This window comes from Zootoca vivipara, chromosome 6 (assembly GCF_965207765.1).
Source record: "Zootoca vivipara chromosome 6, rZooViv2.hap1.1, whole genome shotgun sequence".
NCBI lineage: Eukaryota > Metazoa > Chordata > Lepidosauria > Squamata > Lacertidae > Zootoca > Zootoca vivipara.
In genome coordinates this window covers 9,125,942-9,148,198 of record NC_142589.1, presented here as the reverse complement: position 1 = coordinate 9,148,198, position 22,257 = coordinate 9,125,942, and the positions used below count along the sequence as shown (strand labels likewise).

Here is a 22,257-nt window from a genome sequence, read left to right as displayed (position 1 = left end):
CCCAGATTCAATCCCCATTGGCATTCCCAGATCCGAGAGACAGGATCAGAATTTGAGGGCTCATCCCAGACAAGCAGAAGCACTCTGGGAGGCTGGGAAGGGGGGTGTCGGGTCAGAGTTGAGAGGGCCACATTCAGCCCCGTGGCTGGAGATTTCCCCCAAGAGACTGTTCCTTGCACGCTTCTGGAGGTGGCGGTCCACAAAAGTGCGCTATTGTGCAGGAAGGTGCTGGAGGGCTGGGTCAGGGCTGGGTGGTCCAATTTTGGGTGACTTGGCAACATTTGATGCCCCCCCAGCCCCCATGCCGCCTTCCCAAAGCTGGCTAAGCAAGGCACTGAGCTTTTGGAAGGAGGCCTGAAGGTTCTGACATGGTCCTAGAGCAGCAAACCTTTTCAGCAGGGGGCCGGTCCACTGTCCCTCAGACCTTGTGGGGGGACGGACTATATTTATGGGGGAAAATGAATGAATTCCTATGCCCCACAAACAACCCAGAGATGCATTTTAATTAAAAGCACACATTCTTCTCATGTAAAAATACCAGGCAGGCCCCACAAATAACCCAAAGATGCCTTTTAAATAAAAGGACACATTCTACTCACGTAAACATGCTGATTCCCGGACCGTCCACCCGGATTTAGAAGACGATTGGGCCGGATCTGGCCCCTGGGCCTTAGTTTGTCTACCTATGTCCTAGAGTCTTCCTTCCTCCTTACCACAGCCTGCTTAGCACTTTCCCAGCTTTGGGCTGTGAGGAATGAGATTATCACCCCTCTTTTATTGCCCGTTCTGGGTCGCCTAACCTGCCACAGTGTCCTTTCTCTTGGCAGATCAAGATGAGCAGGTGACAGCAAAGGTTGCAAGGTTTTTAGCTGGGGCAATCAGAATCAGATCCACTATTTTGATTCAAGACCCTAAAATGTATTTTATATTCTTTGTATATCGTATTGTTGTTTTATTGCTCTGGCCGATGGCTGATGCAAATAAAGATTCATTCATCCTTAGGGCAGTGTGTGTCAAATTGTGGCCTCACTCCCTGCCCCTCCCCACGTGACGAGGCAGCGTGCAGCCCATGGGTTCTGCGTCCCCACTTTATCCTACTTTGAATCGTTGTGTCGGTAACACTTGTAGTTGAATGGTGCATTTTGGACGTAACGGAGACGGCAGAAGATTTTGATGATTAAAAAAGATGCAGGAGGAAAGGATGGACAATAGGACCCGCAAAGGCGAGGAGGGAAACCCAGGAGATTCTGTGGAATCTTGTATGCTGATATGTGATTGTAAAATTTTAATTTGAAAATTCCAAATTAATCAATCCCCCCCCAAAGAATTGTAGTGTTGGAAGGGACCCCAGGGGTCATCCAGTCCAACCCCCTGCAATGCAGGAATCATTTGCCGCAGGCGGGGGCTCAAACCCGCAACCCTGAGACTTAACAGAGTCTCATGCTCTCCTGACCGAGCTGTCTAGTGGAACTTCAGGGGGTCCTCCTTGCCCTTTCCCAGAAAGGGGCCGTTCCCGCAGCCTCCCCTGCGTCGCCACCCTGGCTGCCGCCTTGATGGGCTATTTTCGGGAGGCTTCTCTGCTTTCACCCGTGGCCACCGTTGCCTCCTCTCTTCCGCCAGGTCCCGTTTTTGTTTTAAATGTCTGTGGCTCAACTCGACTGAGTTCCGTTTATCGCCAGCTGATGGCTCCTAAAATTAACGCACTTAGGCAATGAACTGGCAAATGTAAGAGATTGATATGGGGGGCGTGGGGTGTGGTGATTTATGGAACAGTGGAAGCCTTTTCTGGCCTATTTGGGGGAAGAAAAATAACCAAATGGAATCGTGGGCAGCGCTTGAAATTTGAGCCACGGGAAGAAAATGATCAGATATGATGCGGTTTGCAGAAAAACAGCACGAAAAGGAAGGCAGGAAGTCAAATTATAAGAGAAATGGATAGCAGATTTGAAACGTTATGAAAATCTTAATAAAAATCTTAAGTAAAAAAAAAAGTTTATCACTGTCAGGACTGCAGATCAGTGGCGGACCCCTTGCTTAGCATGCAAAAGATCCTTGGTTCAGTCCCCAATGGCATCTGCAGGTAGGGCTGGGAGAGACCCCTCCCTGAACCGCCACAGAGCTGCTGCCAGTCAGTGTTGGTGGGTCAAAGCACTGACTGCCCGGCAGGCCTGTTTTTGAATTGGCCTTTCTGTTCAGAATCCACAATACAGTACCTAGAGTTGTAGGCTCACTGGCAGAGGTTAGTGGTTAGATGAATCAGCAGAAAGTTAACTTCCTATTTAGATCAGAACAATGAGGTCTAGAATCTTGGCTTTGTTTTTAAGGGAAGAGCCATGAATCTGAGCAGAGTCCTTGCTTTGCACTCTGAATGTCCTGGGTTCAATCCCCACGGGTGTAATCTTGGGTGGGGCGGGGGTTCGTCTGCCTGACACTCAGGGAGACATTGCTGCCAGTCAGTGTCGACAGCACTGAACTAGATGGGACCCCATGGTCTGACTCTGCATAAGGCAGCTTCCCGGAAGGGCTCAGCAGTAGAGCAGCTTTCCAAGCCCACACTGATTTGCAGATCGCCCTTTAACCATTATTTGCAGTTTTATTTTCAGCCTCTTTCCAAACGCTCCACATTATCCTTAAAAAAAAGAGGACTGTGTCCAGTCTTCCAGATGTCCTTAAATCTGAGGCTGAGAAGACCTGAGAGGGTCCCTGAGGAAGCAGGGAGCTAGTTGCTTCCCGTACAAAGGAAATTTCTTTAAAAGAAAAACCCCAGCAGAACTGGTGATTTTGTCCAGTCCTTAAAAAAGAAAAATACTGTACAGTCGAGAGGAAGAGGCCGAACGGATAACAGTATTTCTGAGAGCAGCTGATTCCTGGCTGGGGATAAGGGGGGGGGGGTGTTGTGATTTTTTGGGGGGGGGGCTCTGTAGTGGGACAGGACGGGGGTTCCCAGAGGATGGGCGGCTGCCAATCTGTGCGTGCACAAAGGGCTGGAGGTGTCAGGATGTTGCAAGTTCCTCAGCGGAAAGTTCCCTTTGTCCTGATTCTGTTTTTGCAAGCAGGAGAGAGAGCCCTGGAAATGGAAAGGGTCGATTTCGGAGGCCAAGGATAATGTTTGCCCTGCAAGGGGGGGGTTGGAAATCTGACTTCCAAGAGGAGGATAATTAGAGAGGAGCCCTCTTCCGAGGCGGCAATTGCGGGGGGGGGGGGCTTTTTCTCGGTTTGATTTTCGTCTCCCTGCCCAAGGTGGTGGCGTCTGGTAGTATGGCCCCATGTAAAAATAAATAAATGCTGGGTGTCTATATAGATTGGGTGGGTGGGAGCAGAGAAGCCCAGTTCGAAAACTCCACCTCTTATCCCATAATTTGCAAGAACAGCTGCAACGTCTTTGCGTAAAACATGTGCAGCAGAGCCTTGATCTGCAGGCCCTTTGGTGACTGAGTGGCGTCATCTGGATTCTCCACTCCTTCTTTATCCAATTTTTTTTTGCTTTCTGTGGAGAGACAAGGCATTTGGGAGATTCCTAGGCAAGACCAGAATATTGGAGGCCATGGTGGGTGGGAGACTTTAAAGCCCTTGGGCCTTTGGACCAAACTCAGGAGTGTCTTGTTTTTTGATTCCACGTTATTCTTTATGGGAGCCTTTTTTGGCTGAAAAGCAGGGTGCAAATGCTTGAAATAAATAAATAGAACGAAGCATGGAGGAGAGAGCGGCTGCTGGCCATGATGTCTTTACTCTGTCTTCTTCTTCTTCTTCTTCTTCTTCTTCTTCTTCTTCTTCTTCTTCTTCTTCTTCTTCTTCTTCTTCTTCTTCTTCTTCTTCTTCTTCTTCTTCTGCGATCCCTCGTAGCCGAGTAAGATTGTCTTCCATAAACACGGTTTTAACAATGAGTCTGTAAGTGACTGTGGAGGCCACTTCTGGATCCACATGTCCTTCCACAGTGGGGACATTGGTTTCCGGGCGGGAGTTGATCACGGTGAGGATTTGCCAAGAGTGTCTTCCTCTTCCTCCCTTGCGTCCTGAGTTCGAGTGTCTTCAAAGCCCATGACACCTTTGGTACAGTTGGTGGCAGCAGTGCTTCAGAAGACCAGTTGCCAGAAGCCACAGGAGAGGAGGGTGACATTGGGGTGAAATCCTCCTCGTGGGTTTGCCGTTGGGGTAGCTGGATAGCCAGAGCGAGAACAGGATGCTGAACTAGATGGACCTGATCCAGCTGTTGTTTCATCTACAGTGGTACCTCTACTTACGAATTTAATGCGTTCCGAACGCACATTTGTAAGTTGAAAAAAATTCTAAGTCGAATCCCATAGGAATGCATTGGGAGAAAAAATTTCGTAAGTAGAAAAAATCCTATCTAAACCACATTCAAGATGGCGGATGGAGCTCCATTCATAAGTAGAAACATTCGTAAGTAGAGTTATTCGTAAGTAGAGGTACCACTGTATGTGTCTTTGGAAACGGTGACGAAGCGCGCCTTAAGGGTTGAAGTCAAACCATTGTTTAGTTACAGCACCTGCTTTGGCTGTCGAGACCGATAAGGGAGAGACATGTTTTGTTGCAGTGGGGGCAGGTGAAGGCGTCTGGTTGCGCTGTTGCAGATGCACCGTGCCATTTCTTCTCCCTGCGCTCCTCCCAGCGGCCATTCCTCCTCTGGTCACTGCTATGGATGCACGACTTGACCACCTGTCTCCCGGCACTGCGGTCATCTGCAAGGGATTCCCACATGGCCGATGTTGCCAGCCTCCATGTCATGTCTGCAGACATTTTTGTGACACGGTCGGTCTGCCAATTTGCCCGCTGGAAACCAGCTCCCCGTAGAGCACATCCTTGGGGATCCTGCCATCTTCCGTTCTGTGGAAGCCAGCATAGACAGGAGGGCAAAACGTGCTGGGAATGTGGGCTTGGGAGAGCACATATTTTTTTCGAATTCTGCCCTGCCGTGTTAAGCCCAAAGTCTCCCTGATGCCGCGCATGTGGAAGCATTGAGGCATCACTTCCGACAGTTGTAAGTTGCCCACGACTCACCTCCGTAAAGCAGCGTAAGCCTGGTAGACCTTCACCTTGGTATAGGACATCAGCATCACATCCTCCCATACCCTTTTGGAGAGGTGAGCCGTTGCCATAGCTGCCTCACCAATACGCTTGTCCAGCTCAGCGTTGATGGAGAAATTGCTGGTTATGGTGGAACCCCGGTAGACAAAATGGTCTACCACAAGTGTGTGGGCACCAGCGTTGATGTGTGGAGTGCTGGCGACATTCCCACCCAGAATGCTGGTCTTCTAGCAAACTCTTCTTATCTTTTTTTGTTTCTGAGACTTAATGTCCAGGAGGCTGTTTTCCAGCGAGCTCTGTCCTGGCTCTAGGAATTGCATTTTGATGTCCTCCTGCGATGCTCGGTTGTATCCAGAGTTCCCCTTCTGGAGACCTCCTTCCTTCTTCTTCTTTTTGTATGAATTTTTTATTTGATTTTTAAAAAACATAGACATACAACCAAAAACAGTTCTGAATCCAAATATCGAGATTGCTCTGAATCTCCTGACTTCCCCCATCCCTTCCTAACGATATTTTTTACAACTGCATATCAATACTTATCCAAATTTTTAATCCTTCTAAATTATCCATACTTTCTGTTACTTTACAAGTGGGGTTAAAATCCTGCTAGTGTTGTAACCTGCTTACAGTGGTCTCGTGAATAAACTATAAACTTTCCCCATTCCTTGTTAAAGTTCTTGTCTTCTTGATTTCTGAGCTTCCCAGTTAATTTTGCCGTTTCGGCATAGTCCATCAACTTGGTTTGCCATTCTTCTCTGGTTGGGGTAGTTTCTTCCTTCAATCTCTGGGCTAATAGCACCCATGAGGCTGTTGTCGCAGGTGGGTCACCCTTCCTTGAGGCTTCAGAATCCCCCTTCCTCCTTTAGCTGTGACTCCTGCATTGCAGGTGGTTGGACTAGATGAGCTCTGGGGGTGTCTTCCAATCTACAATTCCGTGATTTCCCCTTCCTTCTCCTCTGTTTGTCCATGTTTTATTCCCCCGCCCCATACTTCTTTATGCTAGCTAGAACAAAGCTCAGTGTTTACTCTGGGTCAAGAGGAAGATGGATGGAGTCCCCGAGTCAGTCATTTCCTCGCCTTCCTGTGTGGGGCCTGTGTTAAGTGTCAAAGGAGGAAGCACGTGGTTGTCACCCGGCAACCTGGAGTGGAGTCAAGTAGCGGAAGAGCTCCGCCTTCCTGTCTCCATCCCTCGCACTCCGAGGTGATGCTGAAAGCCTGCAAATGAGTTCGCAGGGCTTGGGCATCTTGAGAAGCCAAGACTGGGCAGAAGCCTTCTTGCTGGGGCTGGTTGGTAAAGAAATCCCAAAAGCAGATCAAAGATTTTTTCTGTACGCCACTGTGGCTGCCAGAACGTTAATTGCCCAGAAATGGAAAACGCAAGAGATTCCTTTGATAGCAGAGTAGCAAACGAAGGTATTGGAATACATGGAAATGGCCAGATTAACCCATAGAATCCGGGATCGGGGAGACGAGAAATTTCAATTAGAATGGAGTAAATTCATAAACTATGCTAAAGACAATTACAAAAGTATGAAATCGCTAACGGTTTTGACATGACTCCTACATCGTAGAGATTGTAACAAAATTAGATAATATGAGAATAGCTTGAATTAGTTTACCATTTTGGTGGGAGGAAGGAAGTCAAAAGGTATTGATTCTGTGTCATATATTTGCATAAATGTGTTGTTGTTTTGTTGTATAAATGAATAAAAACTTATTGGTCAAAAAGAAAAGAAAAGAGAGAAGCCAAGACTGGGCTTCTGTCTTGCAAGGGCAACAGAGAGGTTCTTGGACTCAGTAGCGGAGCCCCTGCTAGGCATGCAGAAGGCCCCAGGCTCAATCCCCGCTGGCAGCCATCTCCAGATCAGCGTTTGAAATTAGCCAGCCACCAGGCGCATTTTGCACCTGGCTGTCGGACACTTGTGACCCCAAGCGAAGGTGCCAGGGTGCCTGAGGTCTCCACCCTCGGGAGGTGCATGCCTGGGGGCGCTTGGGTCGGGGCTCTTTTCACAGGTTAGCAACGCATCCTGTCGAATTCTGTTAGATTTTATCTGCACAATCACAATGAATTTCAGGAACCGAAAATTAATATTGAAAAACAGGACTTCCAAGCTGTCTTTCCCCCAAAATGGCAACCGGACATTCCGTTTTGGCAACTGTAACCCTGCTTTAAGGAGTCATTTGTCACCTAGCTGATATATCTGAGTTTTAAACACCGACTGGTTCTGGTCCTGCCATCTGGAGCAGCCGAAAGCAAAGCTTGCTCCATTTACCATGGGACAGCCCTTCAGATATTTTAGGATGGCTGTCATACCATATCATCTCTCTGTCTCCTCTTCTCCAGTCTTAACATGTAATCATCATCATCTTCATCATCATCATCATTTATTATTATTTATACCCCCCCATTCAGCTGGGTTTCTGCAGCCACTCTGGGCCATAGCTGCCAAGTCTCCCGTATTCCCCGGGAAATCCCCGTTTTTCCAGCTGTTCCTAGCTGAAAAAACGTATTTTTTTGTTTTCCCCCGGGTTATTCTGGCGCGGCGGCCATTTTGGAACTGGATGGAGCATGCTCAGAAGCGACTTTTGATGCTGCTCTGCCCAGTTCCAAAATGGCTGCAGTGCGACTTCTGGCGTCTGCTACTTCCGCCCGGTCCCTTATTTCTCCGACAGCAACTTGGCAGGTATGCTGTGGGCGGCTCCCAACATAATTAAAAGCACAATAAACCACCAAACATTAAAAACCTCCCTAAACAGGGCTGCCTTCAGATGTCTTCTAAAAACCTGGTAGTTGTTTTTCTCTTTGACATAAGACGGGAGGGCGTTCCACAGGGCGGGTGCCACCACCAAGAAGGCCCTCTGCCTGGTTTCCTGTAGCTTTGCTTCTCGCAGGGAGGGAACCCCCAGAAGGCCCTCAGGGCTGGACCTCATTGTCCGGGCAGAACGATGGGGGTGGAGACGCTCCTTCAGGTATACTGGACCGAGGCCATTTAGGGCTTTAAAGGTCAGCACTGACACTTTGAATGTGCTTGGAAATGTACTGGGAGCCAATGAAGGTCTTTCAGGACCAGTGTTCTATGGTCTTGGCGGCCACTCCCAGTCACCAGTCTGGCTGCCGCATTCTGGACTAGTTGGGTTAGCCTGGCTCCCTCAACTCTTCCAAACATGGCTATAACCGTTTCCAGCATTAGTCCTACTCTGAGTAGACCCGTTGAAACTGAACAGGGGGCTGGGCTGGGCTTACCCGGAGCTTGGGGGGGGGGGCGGAAAGGGAGACAGGAAGGGCGTTGGAGAGTGCTAAGGGACGCTCGTCTTTGCGAGGGATTTCCCGTGGCTACTGTTTGCCAGTTCAGCAACTTCCGCAAGACAATTTCCGGAAGAGAGTCAAGGCCAGCGGACGGCTATTCTCCGGCCTTTAAGTAGCCAGGCAGTTTGGTTCTGGAAATAGCTGCCATTGTTCTGATGGGTGACTGGACCAGAGAGCAGGATGGAAAGTCGCTTTTCCTAGGCGGCAGGAAAGGAGACACAGCGGGGAGGAGGGGGGAGGGCAGAAACATCAGGTTTCCAGAGAAGGGCAGAAGCAGAGCAGCCGACTCGTTTCTTGTTAAATTTGTGCCCCCAAAGGAGCCCAGGGTGGCATGTGGTCTGTAGTCCAGGCATTGGTAACCGCAAGGCTAGATTACTGCAATGCACTGTTTGTGGGCCTGGTTGGGAAGCTCCAGCTTGTGAAGAATGCTGAGGCCATATTGCTGAGCGGAGCTTTTAGTTGAGAACATGTGGCCCCCTTGTTAGAACAGCTGCCCTGGCTGCCCATCTACTGCCGAGCCAGGTTCAAGGTCCTTGTGTTTAGTTATGATGTCCTGAACAACTTAGGGTGCCTTGGGGAATGCCTGAACCCTTTTACAGTGGTACCTTCATTCTCAAACGCCTTGGTACTCAAACAACTTGGAACCCAAACACTGCAGACCCGGAAGTGTATGTTCCGGTTTGAGAACTTTTTTTCGGAAGCCAAACGTACTCCCTTTTGAGTGTTGCGTTTCCGATTTGAGTGCCACATTTCCGTTGTGAGTGTTACGCTGAGGTCGGTCTTTTTTTGCTATTTATTTTGCGTTTTTGTTTTGGCAGCTCTTTTCCGTTTTGTTTTTGTGACTTTGTAAGGACACCAGAAATGTAATATGGATGATTGGCTTCCCAAATTGACCAGACGAAATCTCAGGCAGTTGTACATATTATAAAACAGATTTATTAAAACATTTATTGCAATAAATGGTGGCAGTGAGAATGAGTTTCTCATTCTGCCCGACCCATGGGCATACACAGAGTGCTTTTATACCTTTTTTGACAGAGTGAAGTGAAGATCAGCCTTTCTGCAGTACTTCATCAACCAATCAAGAGAGAGCACCCCAAGATGCAAAGTCACCCGCCCAACTCTACTAGGTGGCGTTATGTACCTGGTACCTTCATACACGTGTCTATGTGGAATTTTACAGGCACAATTGTGGTTGTGCTCTACTTAGAATTTGCGGTGGGCTGCATCCTCTTGCTCTTGTGGTTTATGCTAGAATTTCTTAGAAGTGCTGTGTGTGGTTAGATCTTTGCATTAGATGTGCAAACATGCTGTGCCTGTGTGCAAAGTGCTGTCTAATTTACTTTCTATCAGAGGCAGAGAGATTTAGAAAATGGAGTTCCTCTTGCTTTTAGGGCCTGCATGGCCTGACCAGGATTATTCTGGCCCTGGTCATTGCCACCCTATAACTTGTGTGGGACCCAGTTCAGCTACTGATGGATTGATTGTGTGACATTGTTTATTGCTTTCATTTTATGGATCAGGGGTCAGCAAACTTTTTCAGCCGTGGGCTGGTCCACTGTCCCTCAGACCTTCTGGGGGCCCCGACTATATTTTGAAAATAATAATAGTGAATGTGTTCCTGTGCCCCACAAATAACCCAGAGATGCATTTTCAATAAAAGCACACATTTTACTCATGTAAAAACACCAGGCAGGCCCCGTAAATAACCCAGAGGTACATTTTAAATAAAAGGACACATTCTACTCATGTAAAAACACCAGGCAGGCCCCGCAAATAACCCAGAGATGCATTTTCAATAAAAGGACACATTCTACTCATGTAAAAACACCAGGCAGGCCCCGCAAATAACCCAGAGATGCATTTTAAATAAAAGGACAACTTCTACACATGTAAAAACACGCCGATTCCCAGACCATCCACGGGCCAGATTTAGAAGGCGATTAGGCCAGATCCGGCCCCCGGGCCTTAGTTTGCCTACCCATGTTATGGATCAATAGACTCGTTAGATAGTAAAATTCATGTTCAATTGCTGTTTTAGGGGTTGCTTTTAAAAGTCTGGAACGGATTAATCCATTTTGCATTACTTTCTATGGGAAAGTGCGCCTTGGTTTTGGAACGCTTTGGTTTTGGAACGGATTAAGTTTGAGAACCAAGGTACCTCTGTAATATCGCAGCTTGATTACAGAAATCAACTGCAGGAGCATATTTGATCGTTTCCCAAGTTGGTGAGGCCCGTTTGACAATGAGAAACTTTAGTGTCGCTGGCCCAGTCTTGTGGAGCTCTCTGCCACTGGAAGTTGAGCAGGCTCCGTCTGTGCTAACATTTAAACACCTGCTGAAATCTTTTCTATTGCACCAGTTAAGAGAACATCCCTCACAACCGCCTGTTGATGTTTGTTTTCAATTCTTTCACTTGCAACTTATTTTTAACTTTATGGTTTCACTGTATGGTTTTATATTGTAGTAAACCGCTGTGATATATTCCTGTGATACTTTGGTATATGATTTTTTTAACGGATGAATAAAGAGCAAGTGAGGAAGCAGTAAAAACAAATCTTAAAAACGATCCCGGTGCAGATGAAGACTGGGAGGAAGTTCTCCACTTGCACAAGGCTTGTTGGGTAGGGAAGTAGGTGCTCAAAAGATGCCAGAGCCTAATATTTTAAGGGGAGTGCATTCCAAGGGGCAGGTACCCTGACACTAAAGGCCCGATTCCTAACCTGCCTTGCAGGGCTGTGGAGAGGATAAAAGAGGAGAAACATGTGCAACAGCCTGAGCCCCATGGAGAGAAAGGTGTGCTATGAATGTGACAGATAAATAACTATGGGGAAAATAGTGCTGAGGGAAAAAAATACAGAGAGAAACAACTTTGCAAAACTGAGCCAGCAATTAAACAGCAATAATACCAGTAGAATGCCATCAGAAGATCAAAGCTACTACTTCAAATGCCTGAGGATTTATTTTTATTACTGTGATAATAAAGTTTGCCTGGCACAGAAGTCTTCTTGCATTGAAAGGACTGTTTTGCTCAGCTTCTTATCACATTGATAGCCGACTACAAACACAGCAGTGCGGATGTTGGGAGACTGCTGTCATACCTCTCTTTAATCTTCCCTTTCTGTGTATGTGTAAGGAAATCCAGAGTTGATTAACTGGGCGTCAGCCCTGATGAAGGGTTGATTAAGTGCCCAGATACTAGGCTGAGCTGGATAAAAAAAAATCTGTCTTCATGCAACCAATTTGGGCGGGTATGGAGGACTCCCTGGTCCTGAATGGGGTAACTGGGTCCCTGAACGACCAGGTGCGGAGCCTGGGAGTCATTTTGGACTCACAGCTGTCCATGGAGGCACAGGTTAATTCTGTATCCAGGGCAGCTGTCTATCAGCTCCATCTGGAACATAGGCTGGGACCCTACCTACCTGCGGATTGTCTAACCAGAGTGGTACATGCTCTGGTTATCTCCTGCTTGGACTACTGCAATGCGCTCTACGTGGGGCTACCCTTGAAGGTGACCCGGGAACTACAACTAATCCAGAATGCGGCAGCTAGACTGGTGGCTGGGAGTGGCCACCGAGACCACATAACACCGGTCCTGAAAAAGCCACATTGGCTCCTAGTACGTTTCCAGGCATAATTCAAAGTGCTGGTGTTGACCTTGAAAGCCCTAAACGGCCTCGACCCAGTATACCTGAACGAGCGTCTCCACCCTCATTGTTCAGCCCAGACACTGAGGTCCAGTTATGAGGGTTTTCTGGCGGTTCTCTCGCTGCAAGAAGCGAGGTTACCGGGAACCAGGCAGAGGGCCTTCTTGGTGGTGGCACCCTCCCATCAGATGTCAAGGAAATAAACAACTATCTGACATTTAGAAGACATCGGAAGGCAGCCCTGTTTAGGGAGGTTTTTAATGTTTGATGTTTGATTGTACTTGCAATTCTATTGGAAGCCGTCGCCCCCCAGAGTGGCTGGGGAAACCCAGCCAGATGGGTGGGGTAGTGATGATGATGATGATGATGATGATGATGATGATGATGACGACGACTTGGAAAAGAGGAGCAGACAAATTCATGCAGGAGGAGAAGGCTATCTGTGGCTACCAGCCACAGTGGCTGTGCTCTGCCTCCATAGCTTCTAAATATCAGTTGCCGGAAATGGTGTTCAGGTCGTGCTTGCTTGTTTCCCACAGGCATCTGGTTGGTCAGTGTAAGAACAGGATGCTGGACTAAATGGGCCACTGCCCAGCAGCCAGACTACTTACGTTCTTATGGAACCTCCAGTTCCAGAGGCAGTCTATCTGTGTTCCTCAGTTCTTAGAAGGTATTTGGCTAGTGTGGTAACAGATGAGATGGGCTACCGTCCTGAATTGGCAGAGCTTGTTCTGATGTCACCCACCCCCCTTCCCCCATGGTGTAAATTCTGATTTGAGGTTCCCAGCTCTTTCCAAGTGAGTTGCAGGGGGAACCTGTGGCTTCTGTTGACGCAGCAGCTCCTGAATTGGAACGCAGATCCCCGGTTTTTGCTCCAGGCCGCTTCTCTGAGGCGATTTCCTTACAAGATGCACCAAAAGACCAGGAAACAGCAGTGAAGTCAGTGTTTCCAGGCTGCAGAGAGGACTTGAGCAGGGGTGCTTTTGGGGAGAGAGAGAGAGAGAAAGAGAGAGAGAGAGAGAGAGAGAGAGAGAGAGAGAGAGAGAGAGAGAGAGAGAGAGAGAGAGAGAGAAAGAAGGACTCTGAGTGCATGCTCCTGGCTTAGGACTCACGCTGTTGACTACATGAGAATTTGCCCATCAGAGGGGCAGGATCTCCCCATAACCTGTCCCACCATCCTCCACTCCCCGGCATACCACTCTTTCTCTCTCTCTCTGTCGGTGCCAGACGCCGCCTCTCCCCTCCTCCTCCTCCCTTCCTTTGTTGCCAATGCCAAAAAAGTCTTTTCTTCCTGGTTCCCGGCTGGCATCAGTCCCTCCTCACCGCAGGGCAGGAATTTCCAACCGTTAGTCAGCAACTTACCTGCCTCCCTCGTGGCTCCCGACCACAGGCTCGCCCTCGGCAGAGTTGACACACAAATAGTGCTGCCTTTCAGGTTATTTACTTTGTGTGCCCGCTGGAAGCTTTGCCACGTGCCAAGCAGGGCCGGGAGCTGCCCTAGACACAGCTGGAGCATCTTCCCTCATCTCTCTCCCCCCCCCCCGCCCCCGGGCAAAGAAACCGCTTATGAAAGAAAAATGGGATTTTGGGAGGTGCTGAAATAGGAGGGGCATGGCAGAGAGTGGAATCAGGCTTAATGCCCAATTCATGCCTGGGGCGGATCCGCAATAAAATGAATGAAACTTTAGTTTCAGGGCCCCGAATCCCCATTGTGTTAAAAAAAATCGATGCAATAGTCGACCCGATTTGAGTCGCATGGCTTGAACGGATTAATTTATTCTTGTTGTTTAGTCGCTTAGTCATGTCTGACTCTTCGTGACCCCATGGACCAGAGCACACCAGGCACTCCTGTCTTCCATTGCCTCCCACAGTTTGGTCAGACTCATGTTGGTGGCTTCGAGAACACTGTCCAACCATCTTGTCCTCTGTCGTCCCCTTCTCCTTCTGCCCTCCATCTTTCCCAACATCAGGGTCTTTTCCAGGGAGTCTTCTCTTCTCATGAGGTGGCCAAAGTATTGGAGCCTCAGCTTCAGGATCTGTCCTTCCAGTGAGCACTCAGGGCTGATTTCCTTAAGAATGGAGAGGTTTGATCTTCTTGCAGTCCATGGGACTCAAGAGTCTCCTCCAGCACCATAATTCAAAAGCATCAATTCTTCGGCGATCAGCCTTCTTTATGGTCCAACTCTCACTTCCATACATCACTACTGGGAAAACCATAGCTCTAACTATACGGACATTTGTCGGCAAGGTGATGTCTCTGCTTTTTAAGATGCTGTCTAGGTTTGTCATTGCTTTTCTTCCAAGAATCAGGCGTCTTTTAATTTCGTGACTGCTGTCACCATCTGCAGTGATCATGGAACCTAAGAAAGTAAAATCTCTCACTGCCTCCATTTCTTCCCCTTCTCTTTGCCAGGAGGTGATGGGACCAGTGGCCATGATCTTAGTTTTTTTTTTTATGTTGAGCTTCAGACCATATTTTGTGCTCTCCTCTTTCACCCTCATTAAAAGGTTCTTTAATTCCTCCTCACTTTCTGCCATCAAGGTTGTGTCATCAGCATATCTGAGGTTGTTGATATTTCTTCCGGCAATCTTAATTCTGGCTTGGGACTCTAGTTGTATATATTAGGATTTCTAGTTGTATATATTTCCACAATCCCAATGTGGTGCAGGTGCTGCCAAGGCAGCAGTAAGTTGGCCTTTCTGCTCAAGAGCGCTGAAATTCTTTCTGCATCTCGTATCTCAAAAATGAGCTTGCAAGGAAGCTCTCCGGGCTTGAATACATGTTGCTCGAAAAACCAGGAAAAGAGTATTTTGCAAAATGTGCTTCCCGTAGTATGTATTCTTACCGGTGTCTAAGTTGAAAGATTATATTCTGTGGTCTTTTTAAGGCTTTATTTGAGTTTTTTCAACAGAGGTTGAATGGCCAACTGTCAGAGATTATTGAGCTGCAGTTCTTGCACCGCAGCGGGTTGGACTAGATGACCCTTTGGGTCCCCTCCAACTCAGCCATTATATGATTCTATGACCTCAGAAGGTAGTGGGCTCACCTTCCTTGGAGGTTTTAAAGCAGAGGTTGGGGTTTCTTCCTTCTAGTTCTGCGCATATAGGATTCTGGCAGCTATTGTTGCATACACAATTTTTAAAATCGTATTCTTTGGGACACTTACCCCCAATATCCCTAGAAGGTAAGCTTCGGTTTTCTTGGGAATTGCCAGTTTTATCTACCAGCGTTCAGCTTCCTGAATCTTCCAACATTCAGCTTGCGATCTTGGGAGAGGGAGAAAACCTTTTCTCTGTCCCCTCTTTCAACGTTATAAACTTCTATCACATTGCTTCTGACTTGGTGATAGCTTGCAATGTTAAAAACCCGATGTCGCCCAGCCCTACCAGTGACTTGGAGATGCCATTGCAGATTGAGCATGGGGCCTTCTGCATGCCAAGCAGCTGCTCTGCCACCGAGCTGTGGCCTAGCCAGAAGTATCTGTTCACACGCTGCCTGGTGCTCAGAATGCATTCCTGGGTTCTGGGCTGAACGCCGTGAGGATTCCTTTGACCAGCTCCTTTGCACCCTCTTTCCCTCTTGCGGCTCAAGAGAGGCTTTGATCAGATTCTTCTTAAGTGCTTTTCATAGAATCATGGGATGGTTGATTTGGAGGGGACCCCAAATGCCATCTAGTCCAACCCCGCTCAGTGCTAAAGACTCCCAGCTAAAGGAACCCACTCTGCTTAAAAGCCTCTGACAAAGGAGACTTTGCCCCCCTGAGAAAGTTTCTTTCTCCTGGTTAGCCAAACTCTCCTTTTTCGCTCCCCTTGCCTGTGCCACCAGGACGGATGGGTCCTTTGTGCCAAGAGCCCTATGATCGGCACCGAGGCCACTTTCTGGCCAGCCTTAGCCTGGCACAGGCCACACAAATCCCACGGAAGAAGCAGGCCTCCCTGCAGAGAGCCCGCACTGCCTGGCTCATCTCCCGCCGCTGGCATGGTGCCCTGCTGGCATTTGCCGCCGGCACGGCCTGCCAGCTCTTGTTTCCCCTCTTGCCTTTTCACGCCCTTTCAGGCGGCCCGGCCCGGCTAAACCCCCTTTTATGTCTCCGGCCGTAGCCATTGTCCCGGGACCGCCCAGCCTTCAATAATGCGCCCTGCCGTGTTTGTACAGGGGGCAAAATTGCTGCCGCGTTGAATTCCTGGCGCGGTCTGCTGCCCTCGGACGCCTCCGCTGCCAAGGACGGGGCCCAGGCTGGCTTTTTCCCACCTGAGCAGGGAGGGCACTGTTTGCAGGGGGCTGGCGGAAGGGCGAAGGAGAGGCAGGGGGAGCAGCGACGACCCCCCCACCCCAAGATCCCTGTAGAGGGTCTTGGGAAACAGAGTGAGATGTTCCGATATCCCCTGCAGTCATATCTTAGTCATTGGTCCTGAAAGCTTCCTCCGGCATTTCAGTTTAGAGAAAAGATGAGTCAGAGACAATATGATAGACGTTTGTAAAATGATGCAGGGCGTCAGACCCTCCAAGTGTCACGGTTTTCCCAGGACGGCCCCAGATTTACAGAAGCCATCCCAGTTTTTGATTTGATGCCAGAATGTCCCACTTTTCCTTAGGATGTCCCTATATTTATTGGAGAAATGTTGGAGTTACGTGACCCCCCAAAAAAGACAAGGAGATAAGTAGCTACAGTGGTACCTCGGTTTATGAACACAATTGTTTCCGGAAGTCTGTTCATAAACTGAAGCGTTCATAAACTGAAGCGAACTTTCCCATTGAAAGTAATGGAAAGTGGATTAATCCGTTCCTGACGGGTCTGCGGAGTACTTAAAATGAAGTGTTCATAAACTGAAGCGAACTTTCCCAGTGAAAGTAATGGAAAGTGGATTATTCCGTTCCAGACGGGTCCGCGGAGTACTCAACCTGAAGCGTACTTAACCCGAAGCATGGGTGTAATTGGTTCCGGAAGTCTGTTCATAAACTGAAGTGTTCATAAACTGAAGCGAACTTTCCCATTGAAAGTAATGGAAAGTGAATTAATCCGTTCCAGATGGGTCCGCGGTGTTCGTAAACCGAGGTTCCACTGTATGCAACTTTTAAAAGACATCTGAAGGCAGCCCTGTATAGGGAAGTTTTCTAAAAAAAATATATTAATGTTTTATTATGCTTTTATATATGTTGGAAACTGCCCAGAGTGGCTGGGGCAACCCAGTCAGATGGGTGGGGCAGAAATAATAAAACTATTATTATTATTATTATTATTATTATTATTATTATTATTATTTTGGAATAGGGTGTATTTTCACCAGGGAAATGTTGGCGGGTATGAAGGCATGCCTGTTGTTTTTGTCCATGGAGTTTTCTTGGCAGGGATACTGGAGTGGCTTGCCAGTTCCTTCTCCAGGTGGATCACGTTTAGTCGAAACTCTCCACTATGACCTGTCCTTCTTGTGTGGCCCTGCACGGCATAGCTCATAGCTTCTCTGAGTTATTCAAGCCCCTTTGCCACGACAAGGCAGTGATCCATGAAGGAGACAGGAGTGCCTGGCATGCTCTGGTCCATGGGGGTCACGAAGAGTCGGACACGACGAAACAACAACAACACAACAACAACAACAACATGAAGGCATAGAGAGAGTGGGGAGGGAAGAGCTTTTCCCTCCCCTCTTTCATCATCCTAGAACTCAGGGAGATTCAGGGAAGTTAAAAGGAACTCCTCCATCACACAGCGCAGTGTTAAACTGTGGAACTCTCCTCCACAGGAGGCAAGTGACGACTGCCAACTCAGATGATTTTAAAAGCGGATTGGACAAATTCACAAAGAGGGCTATTGAGGGCTACTAGCGATGCTCTACCTCCATGGTTTTGGAGGCAGCGATGCTTCTGAATACCATTTGACGGAGAGGCAGGGATGACCACCAACTTGGGATGGATTTTAAAGCGGAGGAAATCTGTATGCGACAACAGCCGCTCGGATGCTATTAGCCCAGGGATGGGAAAAAAACAATGTCCCTACCTGATAGTTTAAACTGATGGAATATGCCGAAATCGCAAAGCTCAGTGGAAAGCTCGGGAACCAAGAGGACAAGAACTTTCAAAAAGAATGGGAAAAACATTGGGGTTTATTTCGGAGACCACTGTAACCAGATGGAAACATTAGCAGGATTTTAATCTCAGATGTTATGGATAATTTGGATTGATACAAAACATAGATTAGGTAATAATATGCAGATTTTAATGTTGATATCAAGACCCATGGACGGGGTGGGGGTAAGTCTTGAGATGCACAGTAATCTCCATTTACGAATATGTATTTGGATTGTTAATAACTTTGTTGTTGTTGTTGCTTAGTCGTGTCCAACTCTTCGTGACCCGATGGACCAGAGCACGCCAAGCACTCCTGTCTTGCACTGCCTCCCGCAGTTTGGTCAAACTCATGTTCGTAGCTTCGAGAACACTGTCCAACCATCTCGTCCTCTGCCGTCCCCTTCTCCTAGTGCCCTCAATCTTTCCCAACATCAGGGTCTTTTCCAGGGAGTCTTCTCTTCTCATGAGGTGGCCAAAGTATTGGAGCCTCAGCTTCACGATCTGTCCTTCCAGTGAGCACTCAGGGCTGATTTCCTTCAGAATGGATAGGTTTGATCTTCTTGCAGTCCATGGGACTCTCAAGAGTCTCCTCCAGCACCATAATTCAAAAGCATCAATTCTTCGGCGATCAGCCTTCTTTATGGTGCAGCTCTCACTTCCATACATCACTACTGGGAAAACCATAGCTTTAACTATACGGACCTTTGTAGGTAAGGTGATGTCTCTGCTTTTTAAGATGTTGTCTAGGTTTGTCGTTGCTTTTCTCCCAAGAAGCAGGCGTCTTTTAATTTCGTGACTGCTGTCACCATCTGCAGTGATCAAGGAGCCCAAGAAAGTAAAATCTCTCACTGCCTCCATTTCTTCCCCTTCTATTTGCCAGGAGGTGATGGGACCAGTGGCCATGATCTTGGTTTTTTTGATGTTGAGCTTCAGACCATATTTTGCGCTCTCCTCTTTCACCCTCTTTATATTTGTAAAATCAATAAAAAATAAAAGTGGAGGAAATTGGTGCTCGAGAGAGCTGACACCCCTGAGTCCCTAGTCTGCCACATTGAGCAAGATGCTCTGTGTCCCTGCAGGGGTCAGAGGTAGCAGCAGTGGTCAGCTTTCAGCCTCTGGCCCCAGAGGAGGGGTGTGGGTGTGGGAAGAGCAAGCCCCTTCCTTCCTTCCTGGCCTGGAGGTTAGCAAGGCCTTGGACTGCCGTGGGAGGCAAGTGATGGGGAGATGAGCTCACCGTCTCCCCCTTCCTCCGAGATGACTCCGCTGCTCAGCAATGTCGGGGAAGTTCTTGCCAGGAGGTTGTTGCAGCTGCAAGGCAGGAGCAATGGGGTTGGGGGCTGGCCGGAGGTGGAGGGGGCTCTCCTGTGTGCGCAGTGGACAGGGGCCAGTTGGCCCTCCAGCCCTGTGGCTGCTGCTGCGACGCCGCTTTTGGCCTGCGGTGGACGTGAACTCTCGCCACCTCCCTGAGCTGCTTTGCAGATGCACGGCCTTGCATAACAGACCCAACATGCGTGCGCGCACATAACGGGCCTGCATGACCTGCCACAGGGCTGACTCGCTGGGTTTCTGAGACCCAGCAGGATCGGCACTGGGACGCGAGCGAGCGATGGATGTGGCCCCCGCAGTGCTTTTTCGGGGGGACGGACGACGCATAACAACTCCCACTTTGTGCCAGACGTGTTCTCAACCATAGTGCCTTTATTCCCCGAAGGTATCTTTTGTTTTCCGTGCAAAACAAAATACCTCCAGTCCTCGAGTGAAACACAGTGGCGGCTTTCTTGAAGGGTGCAAATTTGCACCTCCCTATTTTGCATGCCTTTGCTGTGCTTCTGGTCCTCATGAGGGAGGCACGGCAGAGCTAGGCAGAACATCTGCCAGAAAGAGCTGGACTCCTTCAGAAGGCAGAAGACTCTCCTTCGCTGTAGGTTGTTTTAAAAGCCGATTGACTGTGATTCTTTAGCTGTTACTCCTGCGTTGCAGGGGGTTGGACTAAATGACCCTCAGGCATCCCTTCCAATTCTGTGATCTTATGGTTCTATGACCTGACTGCTCTGGGCTCCATCCAGCCCTTCGGTGGCTCCTGATCAGGCAACGCTGTGATGCCTTCATGGTTTATCCCGGTCATAAGGACTAGAAACTTGAGTAGTTAATGAAAACAGAGTCAGAGGGAATCCCCACTGGCACAGTTGGGCTGGTGATATTTCCATCTATTCTGTCCACTTCAGCAGAATGGGTGATGGGAAAACCTGCTTTCAGGAATGTGCCATTTGTAATCTAATAAACAGATTTGTGCTTTTGCTCCGGAGAGGCTTCCCCTCTTATCTTTGTTTGCTCAACCTGAACAGGCCTCCTTGGACCAATCTGCTTCCTGGCCTCCCGGGTGACTCAGAAAACTGCCAGGAGAGGCAGCCATGCTGAGCCTGTCGCAGCAAAAACCTGAACCGGGCGCCTCGCAGCGACCTTCGATACAGAGCAGATTTGTAACGGGGAAGAGCTTTTGTGCAACGAGAGCCACTTCAAGCGATGCATGGAAGCGTATCCTCAGTTGGCCGATACATAAATATATTTAGAGAGAGGGAGAAATTGTAAACAGTGGAGTCAGAAGTCCAGGAAAAGGAGAGCGACGCAGCCTCTCACATTCCCGGGCGAAGATCCGATGTGTACAGAATAAGCCCAGAGGCTGCACGGAACAGCAGGAAACTGGGAATGCTGTCGTTTCCCTAGCAAAATCTTACACTCGTACTTGTGGGAGAGGAAACCCTGGTCTCTGCTGAGCCCTGAACAGGTAGCGTCAAACTTGGGGGCAAATTCTAGTTTCTCCTTGGAGACTTTTTAGTCAGATCTTTTTTATTAGGTTTTACGTTATGAATTGACATTCAAACATTAAACACCAACATCATCATTTAGGATTCCCTGAATCTTTCGACTGCCCTCCTCCCTTCCATGCTTACCACTATCGACCTTTTTCCAACTTGCTTCTCTTATTTTCTCTGTTTTTCTTAACTAACCAATTTTTACCATAATTCTTGTACATTACAAGCGTTACTCAAATCTTGCCAAAGTTTTTAGTTGTTTACAGTGTTCTCTTGAAATTATTCTCTTCCTGGTTTCTGATTTTCCCGGTCAGTTTTGCCATTTCGGCATAGTCCATCCTCTTCTTCAACCATTCGTCTCCAGGACTTTGTCTTCTTTCCATCTCTGGGCCAGTAGTATCCGTGCTAGAGATGGGAAGGCCTGGAAAAAACCCAGAAAAATTGGGGGGACGGACCCCAGATTTCCACAGGTTTTTTCCTAAAGCTGTTTTTTTCCAGAAAAAATGGGGGGAAAGTATATGGAATATTCAAACTATATTAAACTGTTGTTTTCCGATTTTTCCAGAAAAAAACAGCATTGGAAAAAAACCTGGTTTCCCCCCCACCCCCCCACCCCGGTTTTAATCCGCACTGGAGACTTTTGCTGGGAAATGGTGATAAGAATTTAAGAATAGGCTGCTGAATAAGCCCAAAGGGATCCAGTCCCTGCATCCTGTTCTCACAGTGGCCAACCTGTAGAAAACCCACAAGCGGGATTAATAACAATTAATAACAATGCTTTATCCATGGCCACGGCTATGTTTACAGGTGCAGCCGTTGCCTCTTGCTGCTCTGATTCCAGCAATGGGTTAAGACTTCCTTTATCTGTCCTGGCACGTTGCAAAACACCCTGTGGTCATGGGATGAAGGGCGTTACATAAATTTATTCATAATACTAATTTGAAGGGCTTTTTGCCAGCTCGATCGTTGCATTTTAAGCTACTCCCCCTTCCGCAGTCAAAGCTGCCCTTTCTTTGCCTCATGCCATGTTCCACTGGGCGCCAAGAGTTTATATTAACGGTTCAGCCGGCTGCTTTTATTCTTGTGCCCCATAACCGACCTGCTGGGATCTTGTACTGGCAAATAGTGAGGGCGAGCAATATTTTTAATCAATGAATCCACAAGGAGGACGATTTGGAGAGACACAGAGTTGTTCTCCGGTGCCCTGGGGCGACAGCAAACTTCCTGCTCCGACAGTGGTACCTCGGTTTTCGAACATCTCAGAAGTTGAACATTTCAGTTTTTGAACACTGTAAACCCAGAAGGAAATGCTTCGGTTTTCAAACACGCCCCGGAAGTCGAACATACCACACGGCTTCCGCTGAGTGCAAGATCCAG

General features: G+C 48.2%; 1 protein-coding gene across 15 annotated transcripts in view; it reads left to right on the top strand.

Annotated features, from left to right (window-relative positions):
• The window catches only part of HSPG2 (heparan sulfate proteoglycan 2), a 198,743-nt gene that overhangs the window by 16,899 nt on the left and 159,587 nt on the right, over positions 1-22,257 (top strand). The window contains exon 1 of one of the 15 annotated variants that reach the window (XM_088671500.1): positions 20,714-20,852. The exons of the other annotated variants lie outside the window; for them this stretch is intronic. The gene's annotated coding sequence lies outside the window, so the exon portion shown is untranslated. Of the gene's footprint in view, positions 1-20,713; positions 20,853-22,257 lie in introns of those variants that run through there. 15 annotated transcript variants of the gene reach the window in all.